This window comes from Sciurus vulgaris, assembly GCF_902686455.1.
Source record: "Sciurus vulgaris genome assembly, chromosome: 8".
Classification (NCBI taxonomy): Eukaryota; Metazoa; Chordata; class Mammalia; order Rodentia; family Sciuridae; genus Sciurus; species Sciurus vulgaris.
Genome location: NC_136468.1, coordinates 12,554,947 through 12,569,366, shown reverse-complemented (window position 1 = coordinate 12,569,366; position 14,420 = coordinate 12,554,947).

Sequence of the window (14,420 nt, the reverse complement as noted above, 5' to 3'; positions counted from 1 at the left end):
AGCAAAGCTGTACGAGGCTGTATCAATCCAAATGATTTAAGTCAGGTTAGCATGAGGGATCCCAGGCCCTGGAGACTCATCCCACATTCTGTCCTGAAGATGTTTCCAGCACCAGAGAAAAGTAGATTATCCCTGGGCTCAGTGCAGACCAACTTCCTTCTGTTCCCTGCCAGGGTCCTCTTCCTTCCCGTCATTTACAGCATTCTCCCAGTCTCCTTGCCACCTTCTGAGCCAAGGCCAGAGATTTCAGTTCTAGTAGGAACCAGAACAATCTTTCTGGAGGACAATTTGATAATACTCATCAAAAAATCCTTAACGTAGGCATTGTTCTTGTGGTTGTTACTAAATTGTGGTACAACTATTCCATTTATAGAAATATTCTAAAGGAATAAAAATAGTGTATGGACAAATATTTAACCTACAGCATTCATCAGAGCAAGGCTGCTTACATCATACCTGGGGATTATTTAAATAAATTATGGCATATGTCTATAACAACATAATATGCCACCATTAATAATATTTTATATTAGTATTTGTTGACATGGAAAAATATTCATGCTATATTGTGACATGATAACAGGCAGACTATAAGAATCAGAGTATATGGATTTTTGTTTAAAATATATACACATTCTTCCTGTCACTTGTCAGTCTTTCCATCCCAAGTAATTTATGGAATTTCCTGATGAAATCTCATGTTTCACAAGGCTCCAAGCTCACTCATACTATACAGTTTGACCCTCAATGAAATCATAATATTAACTGGTTTATTTCCAAGATCTAAAAATACAGGACTTTGGCAGAATGCCCCTGTGTGCACTGTACTTCCTAACTGGTCCCCTTTGGGGCATAGTCCCAAGGTGAAATCATGCCTCCCATCCTCTGTTGTTGCTGGTGCATGCTCCTGGCCTCCTGCAGGTAGCTCTTGGACAGGAGGAGCTGATCAGGTTCAGTAGCAGTGGTGTTTATAAAATGTATTCTTGTTCGAGGATGCATGTGCAGAGTCAAGAATCCATAACCTAGGATGGGAAAAGTGACACCTTCATATGCACTAACTTTTCCACAATTCCCCATTGACTCCTGTATACATGTAGGTAGCAAGCCGTGGTAGAATCAGGTGTTGCATTGTGTCTTTATCACCAGTACAAATCACAGATGATTATAAGACAGTTGTTATAGTGTTTTACAATACCCATTATGTTCATCACCACTTCAAAATGATAGTAGTATTCAACTGTCTTTACATTCCTTACTTAATGCTATTTCTTTTAAACCAGGGACTTTGTGTGTGTATATTAGGCAAATGTTGTACCTTTGAGCTATATCCCCAGCTCCTTATTTAACACTTTTATAAAGAAACAGATGCATTACTATAACTCGATTTTATAATAACTATATTTTAATATAATTTCCTCCCTTTCATCTTTGTTTCTTTTCTTAATTTTTTCTTTCCTTGTTTCTCTTCCTCTTCCTCTTCCCCCCTCCTCTCCCCTTCTTTCTTTCCTTCTTCCTCTCATTCTTTCTTTCTTACCTACCTTTCCTTCCTTCCTTTCTCTCTCCCTTCTTTCCTTCCCTCCTCTCTCCTTCTTTCCTTTCTTTCTCTTCCTCCCTCCTTCCCTCCCCCCTCTTTCTCTTCTCTCCCTCTCTCTCTCTCTGTCTCTCTCTTTCTTTCTTTCCCCAGAACTGTGAATTGAACCCAGAGATGAAGCTGGCCTCAAACTTGCTATTCTGCTTCAGCCTCGAAAGTCCCTGGGATTACAGATGTGCGCCACCAAGCTCAGCTGTAATTATATTTATTTCATTTTATCCATTTAACACTATTTTGAGGGGGGAAACATGGGTTTTCCATATTGCCATACAAGTCCAGGGCTCAAAACCATTTAAGAACTTCTGCTCTCTGAAGACACATCTGGTGGAAGGGCACCCCTCTCATCACCTCTGTGTGTATGAACTTAATTAGCAGTTACAAACCAAATGGCCTAGTAGGATATTTATCATCCCATTTTATATCTGGGGTGTCCAAAAACTAGGGTAGGTTTGTTCCTCCATCTGAAGGTGAGGTGTGAAAACTGTGGAGAGGAACCCTGAGGGACTGCCTTCACACACCCAAGCACAGCCGCTTAATGATGCATTTCTTTTGTTTAAATGGGAGACATTAGATCGCCTTTAAAGGCCTAGGAAGAGATCCAACTGAGGGGGGCAGTTCAAAGTCCAAGAGAGGAGAGGACTGATTGCTTAGGCAGCAGCAGGTGTGTGTTGGGGGAGGGAAAGATGGGAGAGGGCAGCAGTTTGCATGTTTGGTGTTGGAAAGATGAGGGATTCCTGTCTGATGGCATCTATTCTCTCTGACAAAGAGACAAGATCATCTAGACAGTCAAGTAATAGGGGAGAGAGGAAAAACAAATCCATAACAATAGATAATATACAAGTGACACTTTGCAGTTGATCAAGAGTTGTCAGTCTGTTCTTAGGACAGCCCTGTAAGGAAGACAGTGTGGTGGCATTGCAGTTGAGAGTTAGGGTAGAGGTCCAACAACTTTCTTGTCCCCAGGATCACCCAGCTGGACAGAGAAGGAACTGGAGCTTTAAACACAGTTCAAAAGAAAAAACCCAAACTGGATCCTGTAGAAAAGAGCTTTAGTTGTACGTTTGTTCATTTGTTTTTGTTTTTGTTTTGTTTTTTGGTACCAGGGATTTAACCCAGGAGTGTTTAACCACTGTTTAACCACATCCCCAGCCCTTTTTTATTTTTTATTTTGCCACAGGGTCTCACTAAGTTGCTTAGGGCATCGTTAAACTGCTGAGGCTGACTTTGAACTTACAATCCTGCACCACTGTGTCTGGCTTGTTAATTTGTTTTTAAAATAAAGTTACTAGGTTCAAGAAATTCAATGGATACATATTCTTTCATTCTTGAATTTTTTAAAGTGCCCCTATAAGCAGAGAGGACTGTAGCTACTTACATTCCTAAATTTTGAAATGAAACAGCAATGATCTTTCCTTAGAATGACTTGTAACAATAGATCTGTCATGAAGTATCAGTGATCAACATCTAGGAAGGGGCTGGATTCTGAATCTTGGGGCTTCTAGGAGGTTATGCAGGCAGCCTGGCCTTGGGTCAGCTCTTAGGGGTTCAGAGAGGGTCCCATTTGCTTAAGGCAACAAACATGGGAATATTGATGCTAGAAAACCGGTAAAAACAATCTTGGAGTCTGGGTGGAAATCACAAGGGTTTGAGGACTATATAAGATGTGGATCTGTATTCTTTTAAGGGGAGTAATTTCCTCAATATTCAGTGAACAAGGTACCAGAAGTGGGGTTTGGGGGAGTTTGACTGCCATAAGGGACCCCATTCACATACAGAGATTGAAAAGAGCAAAGTCCCAGATGAGTGGGAGTGTTGGTAGTGTAGAATGAGTTTGGTAGGGTACCCTCCTTTTCTATTTCCTGGAATACTTTGAGAAGTATTGGAATGAGTTCTTCTTTGAAGGTCTTGTAGAACTCAGCTGAGAATCTGTCTGGTCCTGGGCTTTTCTTGGATGGTAGATTTTTAATGGCTTCTTCTATTTCATTGCTTGATATTGATCTGTTTAAATCGTGTATGTCCTCCTGGTTCAGTTTGGGAGGAGCATATGTCTCTAGAAATTTGTCAATGTCTTCGGTACTTTCTATTTTGTTGGAATACAGATTTTCAAAGCAGCTTCTCATTATGTTCTGTATCTCAGTGGTGTCTGTTGTGATATTTCCTTTTGCATCATGTATTTTAGTAATTTGAGTCTTCTCTCTCCTTCTCTTTGTTAGTGTGGCTAAGGGTTTATCTATTTTGTTTACTTTCTCAAAGAACCAACTTTTTGTTATGTCAATTTTTGAATAGTTTCTTTTGTTTCAATTTCATTGATTTCAGCTCTGATTTTAATTATTTCCTGTCTTCTACTACTTTTGCTAATATTCTGTTCTTCTTTTTCTAGGGCTTTGAGCTGTAATGTTAGGTCATTTAATTGACTTTTCATTCTTTTCTGGAATGCGCTCCATGCAATGAATTTTCCTCTTAGTACCGCTTTCATAGTGTCCCAGAGATTTTGATATGTTGTATCATCATTCTCATTGACCTCTAAGAATTTTTTTATCTCCTCCCTGATGTTTTTTTCATCCATGTTTCATTCAATAGCATATCATTTAGTCTCCAGGTGTTGGAGTAATTTCCTTTTTTTACTTTGTCATTGATTTCTACTTTCAGTCCATTATGATCTGATAGAACACAAGGCAGTATCTCTATTTTTTTGCATTTCCTAAGGGCTGCTTTGTGGCATAACATATGGTCTATTTTCGAGAAGGTTCCATGTGTTGCTGAGAAGAAAGTGTATCTGCTTGTTGATGGATGGAATATTCTATATATGTCTATTAAGTCTAGGTTATTGATTGTGTTATTGAGTTCTATGGTTTCTTTGGTTGGATTTTGTTTGGAAGATCTATCTAGTGGTGACAGTGGTGCGTTAAAGTCACCCAGAATTGTTGTGTTGTGGTCTATGTGATTCTTGAAATTGAGAAGGATTTGTTTGATGTTCAGGGATGCACCATTGTTTGGGGCATAAATATTTACTATTGTTATGTCTTCCTGATTTATGGTTCCCTTAAGCAGTATGAAATGTCCTTCTTTATCCCTTCTGACTAACTTTGGCTTGAAGTCCACTTTATCTGATATAAAGATGGAAACCCCCGCTTTTTTACTGGGTCCATGTGCGTGGTAGGTTTTTTCCCATCCATTCACCTTTAGTCTGTGGATGTCCTTATCTATGAGATGAGTCTCTTGCAGGCAGCATATTGTTGGGTCTTTCTTTTTAATCCATTCTGCCAGTCTATGTCTTTTGATTGATGAGTTTAGGCCATTAACGTTCAGGGTTATTATTGAGAAATGATTTGTATTCCCAGTCATTTGGCTTATTTTTGGTTTTTAAGTTGGCTTGGTTTCTCCTTTGAGTGCTTTTTCTCTAAGGTAGTTCCTCCCTTTGCTGACCTCCATTGTTGTTTTTCATTTCCTCCTCATGGAATATTTTGTTGAGAACATTCTGTAGTGCAGGCTTTCTATTTGTAAATTCTTTTAACTTTTGTTTATCATGGAAGGATTTTATTTCATCTTCAAATCTGAAGGTTAGTTTTGCTGGGTATAGGATTCTTGGTTGGCAATCATGTTCTTTCAGAGCTTGAAATATGTTGGTCCAGGCCCTTCCAGCTTTTAGAGTCTGGGTTGAGAAGTCTGCTGCTATCCGTATTGGTCTCCCCCTACATGTAATCTGATGCTTTTCTCTCGTGGCCTTCAAAATCCTACCTTTATTTTGAATGTTAGGCATTTTCGTTATAATGTGCCTTGGTGTGGATCTGTTGTGATTCTGTGCATTTGGTGTTCTGTAAGCCTCTTGTATTTGATTTTCCATTTCATTCTTCAGGTTTGGGAAATTTTCTGATATTATTTCGTTGAATAGGTCGTTCATTCCTTTGGTTTGTATCTCTGTGCCTTCCTCAATCCCAATAATTCTTAAATTTGGTCTTTTCATGATGTCCCATAGTTCTTGGAGATTCTGTTCATGATTTCTTACCATCTTCTCTGTTTGGGTGACTTTATTTTCAAGATTAAATATTTTGTCTTCATTGTCTGAGGTTCTGTCTTCCAAATGGTCTAGTCTGTTGGTGATGCTTTCCATTGAGTTTTTTATTTGGTTTATTGTCTCCTCATTTCAAGGATTTCCATTTGTTTTTTTTTTTTTTTTGAGAAGCTCTCTTTGTTGAAATGATCTTTTGCTTCCTGCAGGTGCTCTTTCAGCTTATTGGTATTATCATTCATTGCCTGCCTTTGCTCTCTGATCTCATCCTTTGCTTCACGAATCATCTTAATCATGTATAATCTGAAGTCCTTTTCTGACATTTCTTCTAACATACTGTCATTGGATTCTATTACTATAGAATCTAGATTTGTTTGGATCATTTTCTTCCCTTGTTTTTTCATGTTGTTCATGTATCTTCCCCTCTAGCGCTGCAGATCTGGTGTATTGCAGATTTCCCCCTATAGGCTTATAGTGGCCCTATAGGTGTCCAAAACCCTTTCTTTAAGGGGAGATCAATATTAGCAGTACCCAAATCAAACACTATGCAATCCTAGACCAAATAGCCCCTATGGGGACAATAACATCATGTAAATAAGGGAGAAAGCGACTCTGAGGGAACAGGTAAACAGAAAGAAAAGAAAGCAAGAAACGTAAAGAAATAAAAACTTAAATTTTTTTTTAAAAAAGGAGAAAAAAGAAAATCTACTGTATAATAGTTATATACTAATGAAACCTCCCAGTGTTCAGTAGCCTGATGTATGAGAGGTACCTGACAATGAGCTTCAAGCCTCCAGCAGGCATCTCAGGATGGGATTTGCCCCACCGAAAGATCGGAGCTACGGCTTCCAGGATTATCCAAGATGGCTGCTCTGGCTTCCAAATGTGTTGGCAAATGGGGCGCTGCAGTTCAGGGGTGGATGTGGTCAGCTGGAGGTCCTGGAGACAGGTTGCAGTTGGTCAGGCAGGTGTCCTGGAGGTCAGGTGTGTTTGGTGTGGTTGTGGGATCCAGGAGGCCGGGTACAATCAGTTGGTCTGGGTTCCCGGTGATAGGGCACAGTCAGTTGGTCTGGGGGTCCTGGCGGCAGGGAGCAGTCAGTTGATGTGAGGGCCCCAGAGTCAGGGAGTGATCGGTTGGGCTGAGGGATCCTGGAGACGGGACTCAGTCAGTCCGGCCAGGGGTCCTACAGGGCCTGGCTGTTGTCTCAAAATGGCGGCAGCCACGTGTAATCAAACCTGCAGGTACTGTAACAGTGACCTTCCAGGCAGCAGCAGGCAGCTGGTTCTCCACTGGCGGTCTGCGGTCAATCTGCTGGCAGCTGTCGGACGATCGGGAGGTGAACCTCGAGCGTTGGGTGATGGATAGGGGCAAGGCAGGCGATGGACAGGCGAGAGGCAGGCAAATGGCAGATGACAAATGCCGAGAAACAGATATCCTCTGCTTGAATCCAGCGTTGCGGAGTGACAAGGAACGCAGCCTCCCTCTAGACCGCCATCTTGGATCCCCTGTCCTTGGTAGTGTAGATGTTATATTTCCATAGAGTAGGGAGTGGCTACCAAATCTGCCCTGCTGGGCGAGGTTGTTCCGGTCCCCACCCTCAGATGGATTCCCAAGCTATCAATGAATAATGTCCCTGACATTATTATCAGTTTGCTGATAAACAAAAGGCATCTCAACATCTCAGAGCAGTTAAGTTATAGAGGAAGACATGATCCATAGTAAAAATCCTCTGGTTTCTGTTTTTTTTGTGGAGAAAAAAGGCCTCACCTGGTCAATTTCTGACCTGTTGGACACTGAGGAAGACAGATAGATTCCATTAGGGTAGTATGGATTACTCATTTGATGAAGTTTGAAGCCTTTCAAAATACCGGGTTCTGGTGCACTCATTCTGATGTTTAGAAGAGGAATTTTATCAGTATGGGTCACAGTGCTGTGCTGTCCTTGGTGCACTCCCAGATACACATCCCCAGGGGCTGACGCCTCCTGCATGGGCAGGTCAGCATCACTGAATCCATATTGCTCAGGATCCTGTGGTTCCCCTTCAGCAGAGGAGAGTGCCTGGCAAGTGTTCCCTGCAGACTCTCATCAAGGTTGGACTTCAGATCACATGTAAGTGAATTTGCCTGGTCTTTTCTTGGGGAGGCAGGTCTTTGGGAAAACCTGGAGGAGAACTACACTAGATTCCCTGGTTACGTCCACTATGGTTTGGATATGATTTGCCCTCCAAAGACTCATGTGCTGGAAGTTTGGTCTCCCAGATAATAGTAAAGAGAGGTGGCAGAGTGCTTAAGAGGTGGATCCTAGCAGGAGGTAATCAGTGATTGAGGATACCGTCTTTGAAGGGAAGAATGCCTTTAAGCAAAAGTGCCTTTTGCAAAAGCAAAAGTTAGATCGCCCAGCTAGATTGGGTGCTATGAGAGGGGGTTGTTAAAACTCTCAGCACCACCATTTTGTCCTTGTGCTGCTCCCAGCTAACTCCCACCATATGATGACATCTACCATGTCTGATGCAGCATGAGGTCTTGCCAGATGTGACCACTCAAAACTTGGATGTTTTACCTCCAAAGCCACGAGCCAGTATAAATGCTTTTCCTTATAAAGTATGCAGCCTCAGGTATTTTGTTTTAGAACGCAAAGTGAACTGAGACACCATCCAGACTTACTCATGAGAAAGATCAGTTTGAGAGTTGCTGCACCTCTCTCAGAGGGCCTAGAAGAATGTGAGAATGTTCCTGCTGCTCCCTGATCAGGCCTCAAAACACAGTCAAGGCCCCAGGGCACCATAATCATGACCAGGTCACAAGTGGCAGATGACCAGTTAAATTGCCAGGACCCAAGAAGCAGGACCTAGAGTCTGGGCAACCAGGAGCCAGAGCCAGGTAAATAATACATAATCCCAGAGGAAAGAACCAGGTGGGATCTTCAGAAAGCAGCTGCTTAGCACCCACAGATTGCAGAGCATTAACAAAGAAAGGAAGGGATCAGCTATGAAATACAAATGACAGTTGCTTGTCCAGCCCCAGGGGCTGTGACTTGTCCGTTTTATAGCCCTCCCTCCAGGAGAGTCAGTGAGAACCTGGAACTGGAAGACTCCTTCCTGATCATCGCCACAGCTGCTGGTTAATACTGATGCACTCAGGGAAGGGGAGCAATGATTGTCTCATCGGGCTCTGGAGCCTTCCCATCTCCCCTGGGAACTCAGCCCTTGCCCTTCCCTGTGGCTCCTCTAGGGGAGGAATCCTGCCTGATACTGGCAGGCCTGTTGGTTGGAGCTCCTTACTGTCAGACTTCTGTCACCACCAAGTGACAGCTGATGGCCTACCTCAGATTTCTGAATATACTTCCCCAACCCTGGATTTGGGGATATCCTGCAACCTCAGCCTGGATTCCTCTTTTAAATGCTTGCTTGGATGAAGATCTGCTCCTGGCAGAGTCTACCTGTCTGACTTTTTTGCCATCCTGGTCTTGCTGAATGGTACATTTAATACACAAAGAGTAGACGTGGCTGCCGCCTGCCATCTCCTATCGGCAGGTCCACGGACCCCAGAGACACAGAGGCATTTTCATGAAAATTAAAGAGCAGCTGAAACACAGGGCATTAACTGCAGGCTGCTGAGCGTTGGAACAAGAAGTCAAAAGCTTTGCTTTAGTTTCACAGAGGAGGAAAATCTATCTCTCAGATTTTTAAAGTCATGCAGCTATAAGTAGCCTAACTCTGGCCAAAATTTTGGGTCTTTCTTTCTTGGTCTATCATCCTGTCCCCTCATCTCTGATACCTTCCTAATAACCCTATCTTAGATTATTATTCAATGATTTTGATGATGACATTAAACACTGCTGATATAAACCTGCTCCTCAGTGTCTTTTTGCTCAGGTAGACTGCTTAGCTCCTTAAGAAAAATTGAGTTTGAAAAAATAATGTTTTCAGAAAGCAGGTCTCATGTTAAATTTTTTTTTCCATCATAAAATTTCAAAAAAGACTGGTGTTCTTTCTAACTTATGAGTTCCAGAGTAAACTATTCTTTTGTTCTTTGTATTTAAGAATAGGTGTGTAACCCCAGTGTTGGTGTTCAAGTCATTGTTTGGTTAAGATTTTGTCACTGTGATAAACTGATGGGCACAAGTCATTACTGTCCTGGGTGGGGATCCACTTGAGGGCTGTTCACACAATGAGTCAATCAAGATTGTCGTGGACAATAACTGCTTGCCAGTGAACCCACCCACACAGGAAAGTCCAAAGGAGACTAGAAGCTTGGAACTTCAGGTAATGTGTGTGTGTGTGTTTCTCTTTCTTTAATTAAAAAAAAAATTACACAAGTAGTGGGCACTTTTACAGAAAAATTAAAAAGAAAATCAGCCATCACTCTGTGTCTTACACTATTAACATTCTGCTGATATGTTTCCTTTTTTTTTTTTTGGTACCAGGGATTGAATCCAGGGGTGCTTAACCAGTGAGTGACATCCCCACATCCCCTTTTAAAAGTATTTTATTTAGAGACAAGGTCTCACTAAGTTGCTGAGACTGGTTTTGAACTCACAATCCTCCTGCCTCAGCCTCCTGAGTCACTGGGATGACAGGCATGTGCCACTGCACCCAGCTTCCTTTCAAAGACCTTTGTGCACGTGTACATTTACTAGGCGGCTAGGCTTGGTTTGTGAGAACCGTAGGGGGAGAGAGCACGAGGGCTTGGAGAGCGGACGTAGGGGGCTGAGTCCACCGATTGTCCAAGGAATTTAAGCACGTGGGGGAAGGCAGACAGAAAAGCCCACATGAATTGCAGGTCCCAGTGGGTCCAAAGATTGTTTGAATTAAGGTAAAAGAAGAGAAGGAGCTGGAAGATCAAAGAGAGAGTTGGATGGAGAAAAGGTGGCTTAAAAGTTAGATACTGAAGAGATGGAAAAAATACTATTTGAAGTTATATTGTGCAATGTGGTAGCCACTGGCCACGTGAGACCCCTGAGCACTGCAAGGGGACTATTCTGAATTGAGATGCTGTTAGTGCAAAATATACACAAATTCTCACGAGTGAGTACCCAAAACAGAAAACATTTCAGTAACACTTTTTAAGATATTGACATAATATTTTGACCTATTTTGGATATACTGGCTTAAGGGATGTTATTAAAATTAATATCATTTATTTATTTTTGTACTTTAAAATCATGTATATGGCTCACATCATATTTCTATATTTCTATTCTGTTTCCTGAGAATGAATGGAGGCGAGGCTCTGCCTACAGGGGTGTTAGGAAGAGTAGTGTTCTTCTTTCACTTCTGTTGGGGGACATGGGGGCCTGGGAAAGGGCACTTGTACCTGAGTCTGAGGAAAGGTGCGTGCCTCCTTCTTCCACCTGGCCACCCAGTGCTGGGCTCCACTGAAGTCCATCATCCTAAGCCCGCTCAATTTCCACGCAGTACTTGGGTTATGGTTTGGATCTTGAATGTCCCCCAGTGACATGATCTTAAAAGCTTGGCTGCCAGCTTGTGCTGTTATTGGGAGACGGTGGAACCTTCAGGAGGTGGGGCTTCATGGAAGGAAGTTAGGTCACTGGGTGTGTGCCCTTGAAGGGGACAGTGGAATCCTGCCTCCTCCTCTCATTCTCTCTCTGCTTCCTGGCTGCCATGAGGTGAGCAGTTTCCTCGCCTATCTACTTCCACCAGGATGAACTATGCAGTCACAAGCCCAAGGGCAGCAGGGCCAAGCAGCCATGGACTGAAACCTCTGAAACCATGAACCAAAATAAACCTTTCCTCCTGTAAGTTGATTTACTTCAAGTATTGTGTCACAGTGATAGAAAGCTAACAGAACCTGATAGGTGATTTCTTCAGTCAATCATAACTTCAAATTACTACTCAGAGGCAGATGACTTACAAACCTTCCATATAATTCTCCTCTGTTCTCTTCTCTTCTCTGGGTGTGAGTATCCTACTACCCATCATACTCTGGCTCATTCTGGGCACGACTAGTACAAATCACATGTTCTTGCTCCAAGAGCTGTGCCTTCAGTGGAAAGTGCCACCGTCCAGGTGGATGTCTGGAACTTGGGCTGGGTCGACCAGCTCTTCCCGCCTTCCTCCCCATATTCAACCCATTGCTACTTCTGCAAATAATTCTCTGTCCTAAAAAACTCCCTAATCTATGCATTTTTGTCCATCTCCACAAACCTCCCCTCAGGACCTGGAGCGCTACAGTTGCCTCTTCCCTATGTATGTCAGTCCCGCCCCTCCCGCCACTGTGCACGCTGCCTCTGGAGGGAGATCTTCAACACCCCAACATTTATCATGCCTTTCTTTTTCATCTAAAGCTCAGCAGCAGCTCCCTGTTTCCCCAGGATAGAGTTGAAGCTCTTCCGCATGCCCCGCAGCCCCTCTGCACACCACCCAGCCTTCTTCCCGGCAGAGAGAAGATTGCAGAGGACTCTGCGATCCTCGCATGACTGTCTGCAGATGTCACAGGGACTCCCAGAAGTTGCTCCTCTGGGAGGAATTCGTCCTGTCCCTATCGCCTAGTTAACTCCTGCTTATCTTTCAGGTCTCAGCTTGGAATCCCTTTTTTGACCTCCAGGCTCTGGTCACAGCTCCCAATTATATACTCTTTCAGGTCCTGTGACAACTACAGTGTTGGCCATAATTATTGGATGAGTATCTCCCACCCGTAGATCCCCTAAGGGCATGGACTTACCGAGACGGCTGGAATCATGTCAGCTTTTACTCAATATTATATTCCCAGCAACTAACAAAATGCCAGGCACACAGTATGCATTCAATAAATATTTTGGGATGAACAGATAGATGAATGGCTTGAGAATCCTTATATTTTATCAAATACAGGGTCTACCTTGATCTAGCACGCAATTTCAAAGATTCTGGAACTTGATTCCAGTCAGTAATTACGTAAGACTGGGTCTCCACCAGGAACGGTGCTGGGCCTACGCTGCTGCTACAAAGCAGACTAGAACAACTTTGCAGGGACTGCAGAGATTGTTATGTGGCACAAGGGTCCTCTAGGTACTTCTCACGCTTGGGTACAAAGGCTAGAACTGAAGCATGTTGTTTCAGTCAGATTTTTTGATGCTGTGACCAAAAGATCCAACAAGAACAACTTTAAGGAGGAAACGTTTATCTGGGGGCTCATGGTTTCAGGGGTCTCAGCCCACAGACAGCCAGCTCTATTCCTTGGGGTTTAAGATGAGGCAGGACTTCACGGTGGAAGGGTGTGGCAGAGGACCGCAGCTGGGAACAGGGCACCAGGAAGCAGAAAACTCTGCTCAACAGAACAAAATATAAACCCCCAAAGCATGGCCCCAGGGACCCTCCTCTTCCTGCCACACCCTGCCATCTCAGTGACCCCAAGTTCATTCCTATCAGGGGATTAACACCCCGATTAGGTTACACCCCTTCTAATCCAATCATTCGCATTTGAACTTGGTTTTCTTGTCTCACGCATGAGCTCTTGGTGGATCACCTGATATCTAACCATAACACACACTGACCAGTCTCAGCCTCTTTTGTTCTGGTAGACCCTTGTTTTGTGAGGCAATATCCATTTGCAACTTTGGTCACGCCTCTGGGTGGTGAGGTGAACAGCAACTCAGTGGGTGGCAGGAAGGACAGGCTAAGGAAGCGTTGGCAAGCTCGAGGGTTAGCTGACAAGTGCCCACTTCCTCTGTGATATCAGCCTTGTGGGTATCTTAGTAAAGGCAGGGGAGGTGGGGGGGGGGCGACTGGAGAGATGGACTTTCCAAGTCAAGTGAGGTAGGTTTCCATCTGTATTCAACCCCCACTCCTTAAAAATGTTTACCCCAACCCCAACCCCACCAATGACTTAGCTGGTTATTTTCAGTGACAAACATACCCACTTCGGGGCCAGGCTCTGTCTGATTTTGGCTTCCTCTGGGAGCAGGGAGAAGGAAGCAGCAGATGCCCCACTCAAGGCTGCCTTGGTGCCAGCAACCTGGCTGTGCTGCTCTGGGTGCCCGGGACTCTTTTCCTGTCCGCCCTTCTCAGCTCTCGTGGTTGCTGACTCTTCGCCATCTGACCATCTGCCTTCTCTGCCCTGCCGACATTTCTGTCCTGCTGACGCTTACTGTGCCTGTGGGTGCCCATCTGCCCAGCCTTTGAGGTAGAGCTCTCCTGCCTTCTATTGCTCTCCTGACCTCTGCTCTGCAGATGCCCGTGCAATCCTGTCTTGGTCCTGCCTCCTCACTGCTGGGGCAGACCTGATAGGAGAACGAGGTTTACATGGCGAGAAGTCCACCCCGTTGCTGGCCTCAGTGTCACCATGCCAAGCAAACACTACTGGGTGGGGGATTTGAAAAGCATTTTTATTTATTTATTTATTTTTTGAGGACAATCACCAGGATTACTTATTTTTATATCCAGAGTGCCTAGAATATATGAGTTATTTGGTAACTATTGGTTGGACTGAGGTTGGGGAAGGGGAGGGGAGGGAAGGTGCAATGGATGCTCCGAAATCGGCCTCCCGACCTGGAAGAAAGGAGGTGCCGGGTGGGAGTGCGTGGGGGCACACGGGGGCCGGGGTACGTGTGGTTGTCAGTCCTTCCTTTCTGTTGGGGAAGTCCCTGTGCAGAGCAGGAAGCTGCTTGGCTTTGGCCTTGGCTGCCAAGATCCCTGGATCTTGCTGGCCACTTCGTCTTCACTGGTCTTCACCACCTGACCCTTCCATTGGGTCTGCAGTCCCACCCACGAGGAAATGTTTGTATTGACAAGTAAGAGCCCGTGAGACCAGGAGGGCAGGAAATTTAGCCGCAAGTGAGAAACTGCAGACTGTGTGCACACAGAACTCAGGATGAGGCAA